Consider the following 16,922-nt stretch of genomic DNA (forward strand, 5'->3'; position numbering starts at 1 on the left):
CACTTCTTAGAAGTGGGGGTGATGTCAAACCCACTGACTAGGACCAGGAATGGGACAGAACAATGGGGATTAAAAACAGAACATCTGAAACATCAGCCTTGGTTGTGAAGGCAATCAGTTAGCCTTTCACTTACATTCCCACATGTGTCTGGCTCTGGAGCCCTCATCAAAAGGAAAAGCTGCTCTTGTTTCTGCCCAATTCTGCAAGTTCAAGAGGAGATTTTAATCAGCTGTATAAACAGCAGAGCCTTTGGGGCTTGCCCAGTTGAGTATCAGACATGTCATTATTCTCACTGTAGCCTTGACTGATCCGCTTAGTTGAATATGGCCACACTGCATGGTCATCCACTAAGCAATGCAAAAAGTGCCCAAGTCTTAACCTCATATACCATAGGACCAGTATGAAATGTGGGATAATTTGTGGATTTGTGGATTTTTTTTAAAAGAGAGACAGACACCTTCACTCATTCTGGACCCCTGATAAGGAATTGGGGAAGATTTGTTACACCACCAGCCTCTTAGTAATCACTAAGGAAGGGGCAGGGAGGGAAGAATAGGGAGAAAAACAAAAACCAAGAGTGAGGAAGTGGTGACCTTCCCCCTTTTATCTGTTGCTTTAGCTGAGTCCCATCTCTTCTCTACCCATTGTTTCCAGACTGTAGATCCCTCTTGACCCTATATTAGAAAAGCCCCGAGCACATTCTGGATGTTAAAATTGGGAAAACAAATACAGGAAAAGGGACAGCAAGATTTAAAGGCATTTCATTAAAATACGGTTTTTATAGAAGCTGTTAATGTCTGGCACAGCCTCCAGTGTCTGTGGAAGAAACTTACCTCTGGTCTGCTATAGGAGCCATTGGCACTGCTGAGGCTGGTCTCATATCATTGTTTACATGTTTTAATGGATGGCTTTTACTACTTCCTTTAGGGTGGTCCTGTGTAAAGGTAGCTCTGGCCCATCTCTGCCCCACCCAGCAGTTCCAGAAATCTGGTACTTCAGAGACACCAGAGAGACACTCTCCACCTATGCATGTTTCTGTGTCAGTTCAGGGAGTCTTGAACCTGTGCTTCTGTCCATTAAAACCAGCAAAGACAGTGTACAAGACTAGCCTGTGTTGTTCAGAGCTCTCCCTCTACACACACACATACACCCTTCTCTCCCCCACTCCTCCCCAGGAGCAATTTGCTGCAGCCTCCAATGTATCAGATCCAGGAAAGAGAAGCAAATGTGCCAGTGTTTCTGCAGGACTGTCCACTGGCAGGTTATTGGGAAAAAAAAGAGGACAGCTGTAATAGAGGTTCAGCACAGATCCTGCTAGCTCACCTCAGTCAGAGAAGCTTCTCTGCCCAGGGACCACAAAGGCTCCACTTCAAGCCTTACCAACCATGATGGTGCAGCCCACACTGAAAGAAAATTCAACCCAGGCCTCATCTTGACAAGGCCACACCCTGTGGCTTGTCATTTGCCCTTGGAGCATCTGTTAGCATCTGGGTATAGCCCTCCTCACCTGGGGGATTTCATCTTAACCTGGAAACCAGTGTTCCTTGGGGGTGGAACCAGCACGAGGAATATTACTTTCTCACCAAAGCAGCACCGTGCACCACAGGTTTATACAGGGTGCTCTGACTGGTCAGAAGTGTACTGCTCCCTCCCAGGGACAGGGAAAAAAGAAAAATTCAAAGCTTGGGAAGGGAAGAAAGTCAAGGAATCGGCATGAGTACATAGAGCACAATACAACTCTCTGCAAAGCACTAAAATTCCCAACTGAAAGACTACATGGCCCCAATATTGCAAACACTTAGACTCGTACTTTACTTTCAGCAAATGAATAGTCTTATGAAAAAGTCAGCAAAGGTACTCTATTTTTTGGATTGTTTGTATTACCAGAGTGCATGGGAGCCCTAGTCAAGGACCAGCATTCCATTGTGTGAGGCACTGAACAAACATGTGTAGTCCCCTTACTAAAGGGGCCTCTGTTTTATTCTGAAAAGACCCTGTGTGCTACAATCCAGACTACGATTCCCATGAGCCCTTGGGAAAAACAGGAAGGAAGGACTCTTGTGTGGGAGAGGACGGCCTCTCTCCGTGTGCGTGGAGAAGAGAGCCCTAGCAGTCTGGGACTCTGCCTTGGAGTTTGGAACCGAAGGGGGAGCCAGGCTGCTGCCAAGGAGGTTGATCCAGTCCAGGGGCTGTTGAGTGCAGCTACAGACCGGGACTAGATGCCTGTTGGAACTGGGATTTAGCAGGCTGCTTCCAATAGGCACAGCATGAGGCAGTAAGTTTTTGGGCCTTGTTGGGAAAGTGCTGCCTGGGACAGAGCTGCTGTCTAGCCTGGACAGAATCTCCACTACAGCTGCAACATCAGCGCGCCAATGCAAGCAAGAGTCTGGGACGGAGAGTCCAGGGGTGTGCACACTCTGGGGTGGGGTCACTGTCAGTACAAATGTTAGCTATATAAGCTTCAGTTATTGTTATGTGTTTTGTTAATGCTATTCATTGCTAAATCTGTTAACCCCTGTTTAAAATAAACAATTTTTACTTAAATAAAGTATTCTATTAGACGTATATGATTTGTAGCTGTTCTGGAATTAGATCCAGATTTATGTTGGAATGAGGATGTTCCTGGAGGCTCTCAAGACACACCAGTGAGTGTGTACAAGGCCAGTCAGGTGGAGACACCGCCATTTTACATTCATTACAGCAAGGGACTGCAGCAAGGGGATGGATAGGGCTTTCCCCAACTAAACACCATCACCACTGGGGTGCTCAGGATCTCTTTTGGATTAAAACATCAGGCGCCCAGGCACACCTGTGAGTGTGACCTGCTCCCCAGTAACCCGGGGAGGAAAAAGGGGGTTACACATGTGTTTGAAGTTAAGCACGGGCCTAAATATTTTCAAACCCAAGGACTAAACATGCATGAAGTTGTCACTATTAGAGTGAAGGAAATTTTACAGGAGAAAAATTCCAGTGGCTGTTGTGAAAAATTGGGGTCAGTTTGCCCAACAAGCATAAAAGTATAAGTTATCAGAGAGCAAACACTACATTTAAAACCCTACAGGGATGACATCAAGACATATGTTGTTCCTATACATATGCACTGCAGGGAATCTGTCCTAAAGAAAAAGTCAAAGCAAATCTATCCTATACTATTTACATTTAGCATCAGAGGGGTAGCCAAGTTACTCTGTAACAGGAAAAACTTAAACAACAAATAATCTAGTAGCACCTTAAAAAGTAATATCTGCGACTTTGTCCTCACCCACAACTATTTCCAATTTGGAGACAATTTACATCTTCAAGTCAGTGGCACAGCTATGAACACCCGCATGGCCACAATATTGCAACATCTTTATGGCTGACCTTGAACAACTTTTCCTCAGCTCTCACCCCCTAGCACTCTTACTTTACTCATGCTACATTGATGGCATTTTCATCGTATGGACCCACAAGAAAGAGACCCTTGAAGAATTCTACAGGGACTTCAACAACTTCCACCCCTGGATCAGTCCACACGAGAGATCCACTTCCTTAACACTACAGTACAATTACACAACAGACACATCTCCACCACCTTATACCGGAAACCTACCACCACCTTATACCGGAAACCTACCAATCATTACACTTACCTTCATGCCTCTAGCTTCCATCCAAGACACATTTCCCAATCAATTGTTTACAGCCAAGCCCTAAGATACAACCAACTTTGCTCCAATCCCACAAACACGTACAGGATTTATAAAAAGCATTCTTAAAACTGAAATACCCAACCGGAGAAGTGAAAAACAGGATTGACAGAGCCAGATGAGTACCCAGACATCAGCTGCCTCAAGACAGGCCCTACAAAGAAAACAACAGGACACCACTTGTCATCACCTACAGCCCCCAATTTAAACTCCTCCAACGTATTATCAACCATCTACAATCCATCCTGGAAAATGACCCCTCACTCTCACAAGCCTTGGGGAACAGACAACCCCATAACCTGAAACAAATTATTTCCAATAACCACACAGCACACCTCCATCATAATCACCCAGGAATCCACCCCTGCAATCAACCCCCATGCCAACTCTGTCCATACATCTATACAGGAGATATCATCACAGGATCTAACCACATAAACAAGCTCATCAGAAGCTTGTTCAACTGCACATCCACTAATGTGATCTATGCCATCTAATACCAGCAATGCCCATTTGCCATGTATATTGGCCGAACTGGACAGTCTCTATGAGAACGAATGAATGAACGAACGCAAATCAGATATTTGAAAAGGCAAGACACAGAAACCTGTTGGGGAACATTTTAACTTGCCCAGGCATTAGAATCAGATCTAGAAGAGACCTCAGAAGGTCATCGAGTCCAGCCCCCTGCCCAAGGCAGGATCCATCCCAACTAAATCAACCCAGCCAGGGCTGTGTCAAGCCGAGACTTAAAAACCTCTAGGGATGGAGATTCCACCACCTCCCTAGATAACCCATTCCAGTGCTTCACCATCCTCCTAGTGAAATAGTTTTTCCTAATATTCAACCTAGACCTCTCCCACTGTAACTTAAGACCATTGCTCCCTGTTCTGCCATCCATCACTACTGAGAACAGCCTCTCTCTGTCCTCTTTGGAACCTCCCTTCAGGAAGTTGAAGGCTTCTATCAAAACCCCCTCACTCTTCTCTTCTGCAGACTAAACAAACCCAAATCCCTCAGTCTCTCCTCATAGGTCATGTGCTCCAGCCCCCTAATCATTTTGGTGGCCCTCTGCGGGACCCTCTCCAATGCATCCACATCCTTTCTATAGTGAGGGGCCCAGAACTGGACACACTACTCCAGATGTGGTCTCAGAGCTGAATAAAGGGGAATAATCACTTCTCTATATCTGCTGGCAGTGCTCCTCCTAATGCACCCTAATGTGCCATTAGCCTTCCTGGCTACAAGGACACACTGTTGACTCATATCCAGCTTCTCATCCACTGTAATCCCCAAGTCCTTTTCTGCAGAACTGCTACTTAGCCATTCAGTCCCCAGCCTGTATCAATGCTTGGGATTCTTCTGTCCCAAGTGCAGGACTCTACACTTCTCCCTGTTGAACTTCATCGGATTTCTTTTGGCCCAATCCTCTAATCTGTCCAGGTCACTCTGGACCCTATCCCTGCCCTCCAGCGTATCTGCCTTAGTGTCATCTGCAAACTGCAAACTTGCTGAAGGTGCAATCCATCCCCTCACCCAGGTCAGTAATAAAGATGTTGAACAAAACAGATCCTTGGGGCACTTCGCTAGAAACTGACCACCAACCTGACATCGAGCCATTGATCACTACCCGTTGGGCCCGACAATCTAGCCAGCTTTCTATCCATCTTACAGTCCATTTATACAATCCATATTCCCTTAACTTGCTGCCAAGGATATTGTGGGAGACGGTATCAAAAGCTTTGCTAAAATCAAGGTATATCACGTCCACTGACTTTCCCATATCCACAGAACCAGTTACTTCATCATAGATAATCTGATTGGTCAGGCACAACTTGCCCTTCATGAATCCATGCTGACTATTCCTGATCACTTTCCCCTCTTCCAAGTGCTTCAGAATGGTTTCCTTGAGGATCCCCTCCATGATTTTTCCGGGGACTGAGGTGAGGTAAAGCTGACTGGTCTGTAGTTCCCTGGATTGTCCTTTTTCCCTTTTTAAAGATGGGCACTACCTTTGCCTTTTTCCAATCATCCGGGATCTCTCCCAATCTCCACGAGTTTTCAAAGATAATGGCCAAAGGCTCCGCAGTGACATTTACCAACTCCCTCAGTACCCTCAGATGCATTAAATTTGGGCCCATGGCTTTGTGTATGTTTAGTTTTTCTAAATAGCTCCTAACTTGTTCTTTCCCCATGAAGGGCTTTCCATCTCCTTCCCATTCAGACTGATGCACTAGGAAACGCAGGGAGATGACTTTGTCCATGAAGACAGAGGCAAAGAAAGCATTGAATACTTCAGCTTTTCCCACCTCGTCTGTCACTAGGTTACATCCCTCACCCAATAAGAGCCCCGTACCTTCTCTGATGACCCTCTTATTGCTAACATGCATGTAGAAACCTTTCTTGTTATCCTTCACATCCATTGCTAGCTGCAATTCTAATTGTGCTTTCGCCTTCGTGGTAAGTCCCCTACATTCTTGGGCAATATATTTATACTCCTCCCTAGTCATCCGTTCAAGTTTCCAATTCTTGTAAGCTTCCTTTTTGTGTTTAAGCTCACCAAGGCATTCATTAATGGATCTCAAAGTCACCGTATTATTTCAAACCAATTTCAAAAGCGTGCTCTAAAGGAAAGTTATAGAACTTAATTTCATTTACAAGTTTGTTACCTACAACAGAAGTATAAATAAAGACATTGGCTGAATGGCCTACTATATTCCACAGCCTAATGACATAAAAAACCAAACAAAGGGTACTTAAAGTGGGTACTAAGTGCTCTTATCAGCTCTATTTAGCATGGACGCTGACAGTTTCTTTCCCCTTCTCTTCTCTCTGCAATTTATTTGAAAACTGGACCCCTTAAACTCCATTCATCTGAAGAAGTGGGCTGTGCCCACAAAAGCTCATACCACCATCTACTTTTTTGTTAGTCTCTAGGTGCTGCAAGACTATTTGTTGTTTTTTACGTTTTTACATTTAGAAGCGTCATTGCTGAAAGTTATCCACACAAAGAGCAGCCAGAACATTTAAGAAACTTGACAAATTAAATCAGTTTTAAGATACAGTTCTCAGTACTTCTAGGAGGTCATGGCTGGGGGAGGCAAACATCTCATTGCTTTTATTTTGTTGGGTTTTATTAAAGCAACACAGATAATGCAGTGATGTGAAACAATCTTGCCCATTCATGAGATTCCCATGAGCAGAAAGGTGGTTGAATACAACTGGTGATTGGGTCCCTCATTAACCAACTGAGCACAGCTCTTCCCCCAAATCATTCAGGTCTAGTGGCATGTAGGGGCAACTCCAGCAAGCTCCACAGTTATTCGCAGGGCTATGTGGGAACCAGAATTTCCATTTCACAGGAAATCCCATTTTTTTTTAGATTTGTTTTCCAATAGGATTGAAACATTACACTAAAGAAAAACCAACAACAAATAGTCCTGAAGCACCTTAGAGACTAACAAAAAATATAGATGGTATGATGAGCTTTTGTGGGTACAACCCACTTAAAGCTCATGAGACCATCTACTTTTTTGTTAGTCTCTAAAGTACTGAAGGACTATTTGTTGTCTTTAAAGTTTTTTTCAATTACAGACTAACACGACTACTCCTCTGAAACTTATTACATTTTAAGTTTCCTACAAAATAATATTTTTAGGGAAAAAGTCATTGAAACAAACCATTACAATAAAAATATTGTATTTCTTACTAGCATAAAATAAAAGTAGTTTTACCAGTCATTTCTTGGGTGATCAACTACATTTTTGTTTTTTGGAAAATAAAATGGTGGGGCTGGGGATGAGGGTTCAGTATGCATGCTGTCCGGGAGAGAGAGAATAGCTAGGGGAGGGGTGCATGTCCCTTGGCTGCATCAGGTCCAGGTTCGCCTGCCCCCTGCACTCCCCACCAGAGTGAGGATTGCAGCAAATTGTGCATGTTCCCCTAGGGGAGAGTCCGCAATGCTCCTGTGTGAATGGGGGGAGCAGGTAGGAAAAGTGAGATTCAGCCCCCCCAAAGGGCACCTGGGGGTGAGAGACTTGGGGCTGGATAGCATCCTCCCCCCCCCCAACCAGACCCTTTCACCTGCCTGGTAATTCTCTCTCTTTTCTGTATGGTTTTATGAGAAGCCATCCCATTCCTGGCATATCCCATTTTCTTGGCACAACCAAACCCTTATCTTGCTTTATGTCATGAAAAGAGGAAGCTGTATACTGCATGTGGTGGTCCTAGCTCTTACATTTAGAAGGCATTCTTGGACAGACAGACAAGCTCTCTCAAAAATATAGTAGATTATAATGTGTAACAACATGTAAAGAATGAAAGAAGCAATTTTAAACTTTTCTCCCTCTTAACAGTTCCAGAATAGAATGCTTTGAAATTTTGTTTTAAAAAAAAAATCTTCTAAACACATTCCCACAGGCTGCCTCTCACATTCCCTTTTCTTGTCAGAGGTAGCACTGCAGCATCTTTCCTCAGTTTCCCCTCAACTCCTCAAGAATGCCCCTTCACAATCCATTGGTAATTAAAGCTCTCCCCACATGGGATCCAATTTACTTTGCCCTTACACCACTGCCCTCCAGCCCCAGCCCCAGCCCCAGTTTAGTGCATCTCACCCCACATTTGAGTCAGGAGACTTCAGTCTTCCTACTCAGATCTGCTTTCATTTCCTTTCTTCCATTCAGGAACTGATCTTGGTACCCACAGGTCTTGCCTACAGCTGTTTCCTCAGTTGTAGCTTGTCAGGCTTCCATCCTGTATGAAACTCCTGGTCCCACCAACTTAGGAGTTGGCTCCCACTCTAGCCCCTTTTCCCCACACCCAACACAGGTCTAGTGGGGAAGGGCTAATTAGGCAGGGCTGGCCAACCCCAGGTCTCCTGACTCTTGAAGGGTCAGAACAACACAGATACATAACAGAACATTTTGATTTAGATGAATAGGCATTTTCTGATGGAAAAACATTCCATTGGAAAATAGTCAGCTGTAGTTACTCATTACACTAGACTGCCTGCACAGCCTCCTGGTTACTGGGCAATCTGTCACGTGGGATTCAACTGGGAAGGAACAGAGCAGGTGACATCTTCTGCCAGAATAACTGAGGAGCAGAGCAGGTGATACTGAGCTACAAGCCCTGATGAGGTTTCACACTTGGAATGAAATGTAAGCTGCTGACATATATAATCTCGCCAGCTCTACCAGCAGCACTACTAGAGAATGGGTCCTCCAAACCTCCCCCAACCTAATTTTGAGGCACCCAGATCCAAAGTGCCCTCTTCTCCTCAAATACAGTTATAGGTCCAGATCAGAAACAGTTGATTTACACGGGCCTGAAAAATTATGAAATATGCTGCACCACTAAGCAGTGGCTAGGAGCAGCAACAGACAAATTGAAGACAGATGGGGTTAAGAGGAGAGAGAAAAGAGATATGAGAGAAAAACAAAGAAAGGGATTCTCCTCTACACTTACTCTGGGATGTCTCTGAGGAGTTGATCTGTCATTTTGCATAGAGAAATCTGTGTCTAACTGTAAACTCTCCAGTTACATACGTTGTGCATTACCTGCATTGTGCCAGAGAACCTAATTACACACAGAAGTCCCTAGGCACCGCACATGGATTGGCATTCAGTTACATTGTTCCTTCTTGACAGCTCAGCACCAGATTCCAAAAGACTCTAGATGGAGCTATGGATAACCTTAACGGGTGAGGCTTACTGGTTAAGGTTAACAGGTGAGGGCTGGAGCAGCTCCCCACCTGATGCAGGCAGGGACTACTCCAGCCCTGCAGGAGACCCACCACAGACAGGGGCTGCTATGGTGTCCCAGCCTGTACAGCCTCTGACAGTGGCAGGGAGGTGGTGGTAGGACCCCCCAGAGCAGACCCCATCTACCTCCCCTTTAATCAGTTAACCAATTAAACAATGTTTAGCTGGTTAACCAATTAAACAGGATTTTACATCCTTAGAGGGAGCTAATTAATGCAATGGCTTTCATCCCCCACCCCCCCACCCCCGCCCCGGCTCTCTTGGGATCCAAGAAACTACTTTTTATTCAGCTATTCCTCTCCTCTCTGCCTGCAACAGAGCTTCCAAGTTGCTGTTTTTTCCCCCATGTAGCTCAGTTGTTAATCCAACAGAGGCAATACATTGTTTCATGGCTCTTAGTTCTTCTCATCAACCAGGCTGCATCAACTCATTGCATTCTTGCTTCAGACTTACGCAGAATAAAACTTACACTGTCAAGAATTCTGGTTATTTGGTAACTGAACGGTAATACCTATCTTTCCCCAGCCATGTTTAAAAGGGCAATTAATCATGGTCTCCAAGTTATTTATATTATGGTAGCTTCTAGGACCCCTGACAGGGACCAGGAGCCCATTGTGCCAGGTGCTGTACAAACGGAGTAAATAGACAAAGACCCCCTGATTTTATAATCTATGGCTAAGTCTACCCTGGCACTTTACAATACTGTAACAGTCTGGCTTGGGGCTGTGAACACACTGAGAGCCAGGCTTCCAGTACTGCTAGCTAGCTACTCCCCTCAGAGAGGGGATTTGCATAGAGCGCTGAGAGATTTTTCTCCCACTTTTAAATGCAAACAAAGCCTAAATTAGATCTGAATTCCACTGTAGCCAAACAGGAGGCTAACACATTTTGTCTGACCAGTATGAACAGGGTCCAATTTGTATTAGAAGAGTTTGTCAAAACAATGCTCTCTAGACTTGCAGATGCTCTTAACAAAAGCTCCTGTCACATCCCACTACAGGCCCATATGCAGTAATTTCTGTGAGGTGCGTGTGGGTTTTTTGTAAGTATGGACCGCAAGGGTGTGAATGCACGCCTCAAAGTCCCCCAAATAAGTGGGGAAATCAGCCCCAACTTCCCCTGGCTGGTCAGAGCATGGGGGAGGGAGGCTCGGGCAGAGTGCTACTCTTGCCTTCGCCTGGCCAGCCAGAGCATGCTTATTTGGGGGGCCCTTGTGGGATGCTTTCACATCCTTCATACCCTTCCACTACGTACGGACCTGCATTAAGAACTACTAACTACGCAAATAGTGAGAGCCACTGCTCTTATTTAATTTGGAGCCATTCGCTCTAGCCAAACAAATTGAGCTGGTCAGAAAAAGATTCAGTTTCCAATGAAGATCTTCAATATATTATTATTATTGCTTGTTTTGGTCAATTTGTTTTTAATTTTAAAAAGACAACCTGGAAAGCCAAAATGTTTATAAAAACTCGTTTGTAAAAAAATGTTTTGTCAAAAAGTTATTTTTTATTTCAGTATTGTATTTTATTTAGCTATAGCTACAATGCAATTCTGTTTGGCTGTGTCTACACTGGCGCGATCTCACGCAAAAGCGGCCATTCTTGCGCAAAAACTTGCTGCCTGTCTACACTGGCCGCATGTTCTTGCGCAAGTAAACTGACGTTCTAATGTATAAAATCAGGGCTTCTTGCACGAGAACTCTGATGCTCCCGCTCAGGAAGAAGCCCTTTTGCACAAGAGCTCTTCCAAAAGAGACCAGTGTAGACAGGCAACGTTAATTTCTTGTGCAAGAAAGCCCTATGGTTAAAATGGCCATCAGAGCTTTCTTGCACAAGAGAGCGTCTACACTGGCATGGATGCTCTTGCGCAAAAGCACGTCTCTTGCGCAAAAACACATACCAGTGTAGACAGTCTCTTCTGGAAGAGTTTTTGCAGAAGAACTCTTTCGCAAAAGAGTTTTTACGTGAGAACGAGCCAGTGTAGACGTAGCCTTGGGCTATAGTTTTGTTTGAATGGTTCTTAGGAGCTATTGCAGATGAGGCTTAATTTAAACCCTTGCTTCTGTGGTAAATTCATATCCCTGTACCTTACACTTTTTGGAAGTTCAATCTTTTTTCTACTATCTTCCTAAAAATGTTTGGAGCCTTTCACAGCTTCCTGCCTGGCATCCAGAATCAAAACCAGGAGCCAATTGGCCTTTGATTTGCAATATCTTAGATGCAAGACAATTGACAGGGCAATTACTTTTGTCAAAATCAAAACCATCCTGCCATTTCTTCTGCAATCCCTGCGAATCCTCTCCTTCAACTTGGACAGGTCTTGGTCATTTACTCAGGTGGCAGCGTTGCTTAACTAATTTCTCACTCCAGAAGAAACTTGCACCCCCAACAGCGCATATCATGGAAGCAAACATATTTAAAAAACACAATGTTAAGCAATAAATGCAAACACATACTCCAGCAATCAGAGCAGCTGATTTCTTGATCTGCAGAGTGGTCCTCACGCTGGCATTTCCACTAAGTTATTCATACTCTTGTACTTCCTAAATATTCCTTCCACTCACCAATAGGAATCCCTTTCTGCAGCCTTGGGATAAGTGTGTGCTTTCTAGTCTGTTCCTTCCCTGTCTGTGAAGGCTTTCACTAAGCAGGTATTACTGTAAAGCATGTTAATCACTAGACATGCCAGGTTCTAGACTGTCCTCTTTCTTGTGCAAATCCCAGATGCTCCAGTTTGCCATCTCATATTCAATAGCTGAATATTACAAGCTTGATTTGCCAGTCTCTCTCTGCAACTTGTATAGTCATTTGCAACAGTGCAAAGTAGGTATAAGCTACTCCCAAATCAGAATTTGGTCCTCCTACCAACAGTAGTGTTTTATCCACACCTAGCTCAAGAAAGATTAAGAGTGGCACTTAACCTGTCTCATGAGGAGAGACTTCCTTACCTAGCCTTTATCATTAGAATGAAAATCCCCAGGAAAAACTCACAATAAAAATCTATAGCTATATCGTTTGGCATGCAAGAAGGGATCTTGAGTCATGGGAAAACATTGGCCTCTATAGGACCTCAGTTTGAATGAATAAACTTTCTGGTATCTTTCTAAAGGAGGAAAGAAGTTGCTTCAATGCAATAGTAACAATAGATTGATTATTCCATTACTACCATTGCCCAAAGGAAGAACTCTTTTACGTTTTCTTTTCTACACTGCGATTTAAAACTTCTCCAGGTGCTTTAATGGCTTCATCTTTGTCATGATGATCTCAGGCAAGATGAAATACTCTTCTTTGTCTTGTGATCATTTTGGTCTCCATGAATTTTTCATGTAATGGTACAGCTATGCTGGGTGCACCTACAAATAATATCTCCATTTCAATAGGACCCTGTGGCACTGAGTAGCTCTTTCTGGAAACTCTGCTTCTGGCTGACTGCATCACATTAGACAGGGAACTACATGCCCTCAGAAGTGAAATACCTTTCAAGAGTATATGTACCATGCAGCTTTCAAACAGGTCTTCATTCAGTTATCCTTTCATGGCTGACTTCTTGCCCGACCCTACTTCTCCCTCAAATATTAATTGTAAGCAGTAACTACCTAAATTATGGTAGTATTCAAAGATGAAGCAAGACCCCATTGTGCTACACAAACAGAGGAGAGAAACTCTGTTCTGGAGAATTTACAGAAAAAGATTCGAACAAGCAAAGGATGGAGGAAGTGGATACATCATAAGCAAAAATTGTATCAGATGTTTTGGGCTGAAAAGAATTTTGAGACGTCAGCTAGCCCAGCCTCCTGCCCTGAGGCAGAACCAAGTACACTTAGATCATCTGACTGTTGTTTGTTTAACCTGCTCTTAGAAAGCTCCAAATGATGGGAAATCCACAGCCTCCCTGGGAAGCCTATTCCCAACTTAGTTATCCTTGTAGCTAGAACGTTTTTCCACCTATCTAACCCCAATCTACTTTGCTGCAGATTAAGCCCATTACTTCTTGTCCTATCTTCAGTGGACACAGAACGATCAATCAATCACTGTCTTTATAAACAGCTCTGAAGATATTTGAAGACTTATCAGGCTCCATCCTCCTCCTGCTGCTTTCCCTTTCCCTTAGCCTTCTTTTCGCAAGACTAAACATGCTGCTTGTTTAACCTTTCCGCATAACTAAGGTTTTCTAACCCTTTTATCATTTTTGTTGCTCTCTTCTGGACTCTTTCCACTTTGTCCATATCTTTTCTTAAAGTGAAGCTTCCAGAACTGGAAGCAATACTCAAGCCAATGCGCTACCAGAATCAAGGAGAGCAGGATAGCTCCCACCTATCATATAGATGACAGTCCTGTTATTGCATCTCAGAATTAGAACTTTGAATATCAGCTAACAATGTTGTGACAATGTGTGAGCCACTGTAACTCCCAGCTCCTTTTCCACAGTACTACTTCCTGGCCAGTTATTCCCTATTTGGTAGTTATGCATTTGATTTTTTCACCTTTATAAATTATAGTTCTTTGCTGTTTTCTTTATTCAGGTTCATCTTGTTGATTTCAGACCATTTTTCCAACTTGTCAAGATCATTTTGAATTCTAATTCTGTCCTCCAAAATGCTCGCTACCCTCTCCATTTGGAGTTGTCCAAAAAATGCAATCACACTCTACATTCCATTTTCCAACTCATTAATGAACATCTTAATTAGCAGTGGACACAGGACAGAACTCTTCAGACCTGACTAGATACATACTCCCAGTGAGACAGTGCACCATTGATAAATACTCTTTGAGAATGCTCATTCAACCCTTTATGCATTCTCTTCATAGTAATTTCATCTAGACTGTGTTTCCCTACTTTGCTTATGAGAATGTCATATGAGACTGTCATATAAGCATTCCTGAAATCAAGATACCCCAGTTATGGCTTCCCTCTTATGCAGTAGGCCATTAAGCATACAAAATAAGAAAAGCTGGTTGGTTTGACTTGATTTGTTCTTGATTAATCCACAATGGCTATTACCCTACTATTTCCTAGGAACTCTCAAACTGATCTTTTCTGATTTGTTAGTATGTTGACATATTAATTCAAATGTACTCCCCCTTCCCCCAAGATACTCCAAACAAATAGGAACCATCCAAAGTCCTCATCACGTTACAGAATCGGGGCCCGAATGTGCGCACAGCGAGAGCCTCTCTCCTGGTCCTTATCCATCGGTGTTTTAATCTTTGCCCACCACTGTCTAGCTTAGACTTTTCACAGGACAGTTTCTCTCTAGACCACCATGTGCCCCAATGCACTTTAAAAATACTAAATATTAACTTTTTGTTACAGGAGCAATTGAAACCGGAACTAGTGGTACGTTAGCCAATAAAACCCAGTTATCCAACTCTCCTTGCAAACAGCCCTTCCTGTGGCTTGTTGCTTTTAAGCAGAACAGACCGTTCGCCAGAGCCCCTCATGCGCTCTGGCAGCATTGGCGCCCGGGGAGGAGCTGGGCCAGTTTGCACACCTTGCCCCCGGACTGGCCAAGGGATCAGAGCGGCTCCCTGCCAGAGCGGGGCATAGACCAGCCTGCAACAAGTACCCACTCCTACCAGCTAGTCAAATGCAGGACAACCACGGGCGCCACTGGCGACTCGCCTGCTTTCCTCTTTGCAAAGAAACCTCCAGCGCCTTCCTCCCCCGGGTCCCCAGCCATCTCCCCAGCCTGGCAGACAGCGATCGCCGACCTGACAGGAGCGGGGAGATAGCCTCAGGTCCCAGGAGCGGGCAGGAGAACGGTCTCGAAGCCAAGGCTCCCCCGCCTGGTGTTTGGGAGGCCTAGAGTGAAAACGCCCCTACGCCGCCGGCCGGCACTGCGAGGAACCCCTTTCGCCTCCGCTGCGCCTCGCCGGGCCAGCCTGCCGGAGCCCAGCTGAGCGCGCGAACGGTTCGCCTGCTCTCGCAGCGCCGCGCCAGGAGAGGTTCCGCGGCAGAGCCAGGCGCTGGCCATAGACACCCCGCTGTCTAGTGACCGTGTTTTTCCAGACAGGTGGGGTGACCCCTCCCCAAGGATGGGGGGTTACTCCAGCAAGGCTCTGTAGTGCCACCCTGGGGAAAAAGCCATGCACCCGAATAGCTGTGAGCACCGACGGTACCCAACACACAAGATCCCGCTTGTCAGAAACGGGATCCTCTGACCATTATCGAGGAGGACTGCACGTCTGAGGGACTGGAGAGGGGAGGGAATGTCCGTCCCTCTAAGTTAGCCAAACTCCTGCAGCTCTCGCGTGGCACCGGACTGGCGCGTCCGGCCCACCGCGATACGGATCGTGCCCAGAGCGGTAGCCGCCCTTTGGAACATAACTACAAGTTGTCAAACTCCCGCCGCGGGCAGCCACTAAGAACTGCCCCTTCTCGGCATATTGCTTGGGCACCAGGCCACGGGAAGGGCTGGGCGTTTTAACTGACCACAGGCACAGGAGGGCAACCCCTCCGGAAAATCCTCCTCTACCTGGACAATTTGACAGGTAGAAGAAAAGTTTCCTTAAATTCCTTGCAAAGGAGGGACGCGGGGCGAGGGAGAGACGGTGGAGAATTAGATCGATTGTTCGCTTTTAGTTTGTATTTTAAATATTGATCCACGCTGGGGGTCGCCTCCCTGCCACCCCCTCCAAAACACAGCGCGACACAAAGACACGAAATAAGGGGAGGGAGTAGGGTTGTCTCGCTACACCACGGCTGAGAGATGCGATCCAGAGACAGGCTGCGGAGTAACAAGTGTTTCTCCCGCGCGTGCCGGACGAGCCAGGCTCACACCCACAGCTCCACAGAGTGGAGGCGGCGGCAGAGGCTGTAAAACTTTGCCTTACCTGACGCCCGGGAGCGCTCCGCCTCTGGGGACCGTTTGCTCTGTAATGACGCGGGAAGAGGCTCGCTCTGTCCCTTCAGAGGCTGCTAGGTTGGAAATTCTTCCCCCGGGCTAACGAGTGTCTTGCAAAGGATGGAAAGTTCAGGCCAGGAGGGAGAGACCCGGCATCAACTCCAGCTGGGAGCGCTTCCCCGCCACTCCCAGCCTGTTTCCATTGCCCACCAACGACAGGGTCTCCGCTGCGCGTACAGAACGTTCACACGGCTTGATTCGGCGCAAGCCAACGCGCGGCGAACGAGGGGCGCCAGGGAGATGCCCTCACAGCCTAGCGCACCCTGGAGGGGCCCCGCTGCAGCCCAGCGCCTTGCTGACTGCTCTGTCCGAAGCCATGGCGTCCGCGGGCAACTTTAGCTTCGCTCTCCCCACTTAGGTCCGTTTACACAGATCCCCTCTGCGAGAGCCGCGGCGCAGAGGCATGGGGTGCTGCGGGGTTCCCGGGAGCAGCGCCATCAGGAACTCTGGGGGATTCGACCTCACCCCGGCTTTGGAAACAATAGGAGTAAACTGAGGCCCCCGGTTGCAAACGAGAGGGGAGTGGAGGGAGAGTGCGTGCAGACAGCACAGCTGCTGCTGATCAC

At 45.8% G+C, this 16,922-nt stretch overlaps 1 protein-coding gene across 2 annotated transcripts in view; it reads right to left on the minus strand.

Moving 5' to 3' along the window:
- The window catches only part of CDH23 (cadherin related 23), a 576,749-nt gene extending 559,916 nt beyond the window's left edge, over window positions 1-16,833 (minus strand). For both annotated transcript variants that reach the window (XM_075934954.1, XM_075934956.1), the window contains exon 1: window positions 16,286-16,833. The gene's annotated coding sequence lies outside the window, so the exon portion shown is untranslated. The remainder of the gene's footprint in view (window positions 1-16,285) is intronic.
- Between the last annotated feature and the right edge of the window lie 89 nt (window positions 16,834-16,922).

The sequence above is a fragment of the Pelodiscus sinensis genome, chromosome 8 (assembly GCF_049634645.1).
Source record: "Pelodiscus sinensis isolate JC-2024 chromosome 8, ASM4963464v1, whole genome shotgun sequence".
Classification (NCBI taxonomy): Eukaryota; Metazoa; Chordata; order Testudines; family Trionychidae; genus Pelodiscus; species Pelodiscus sinensis.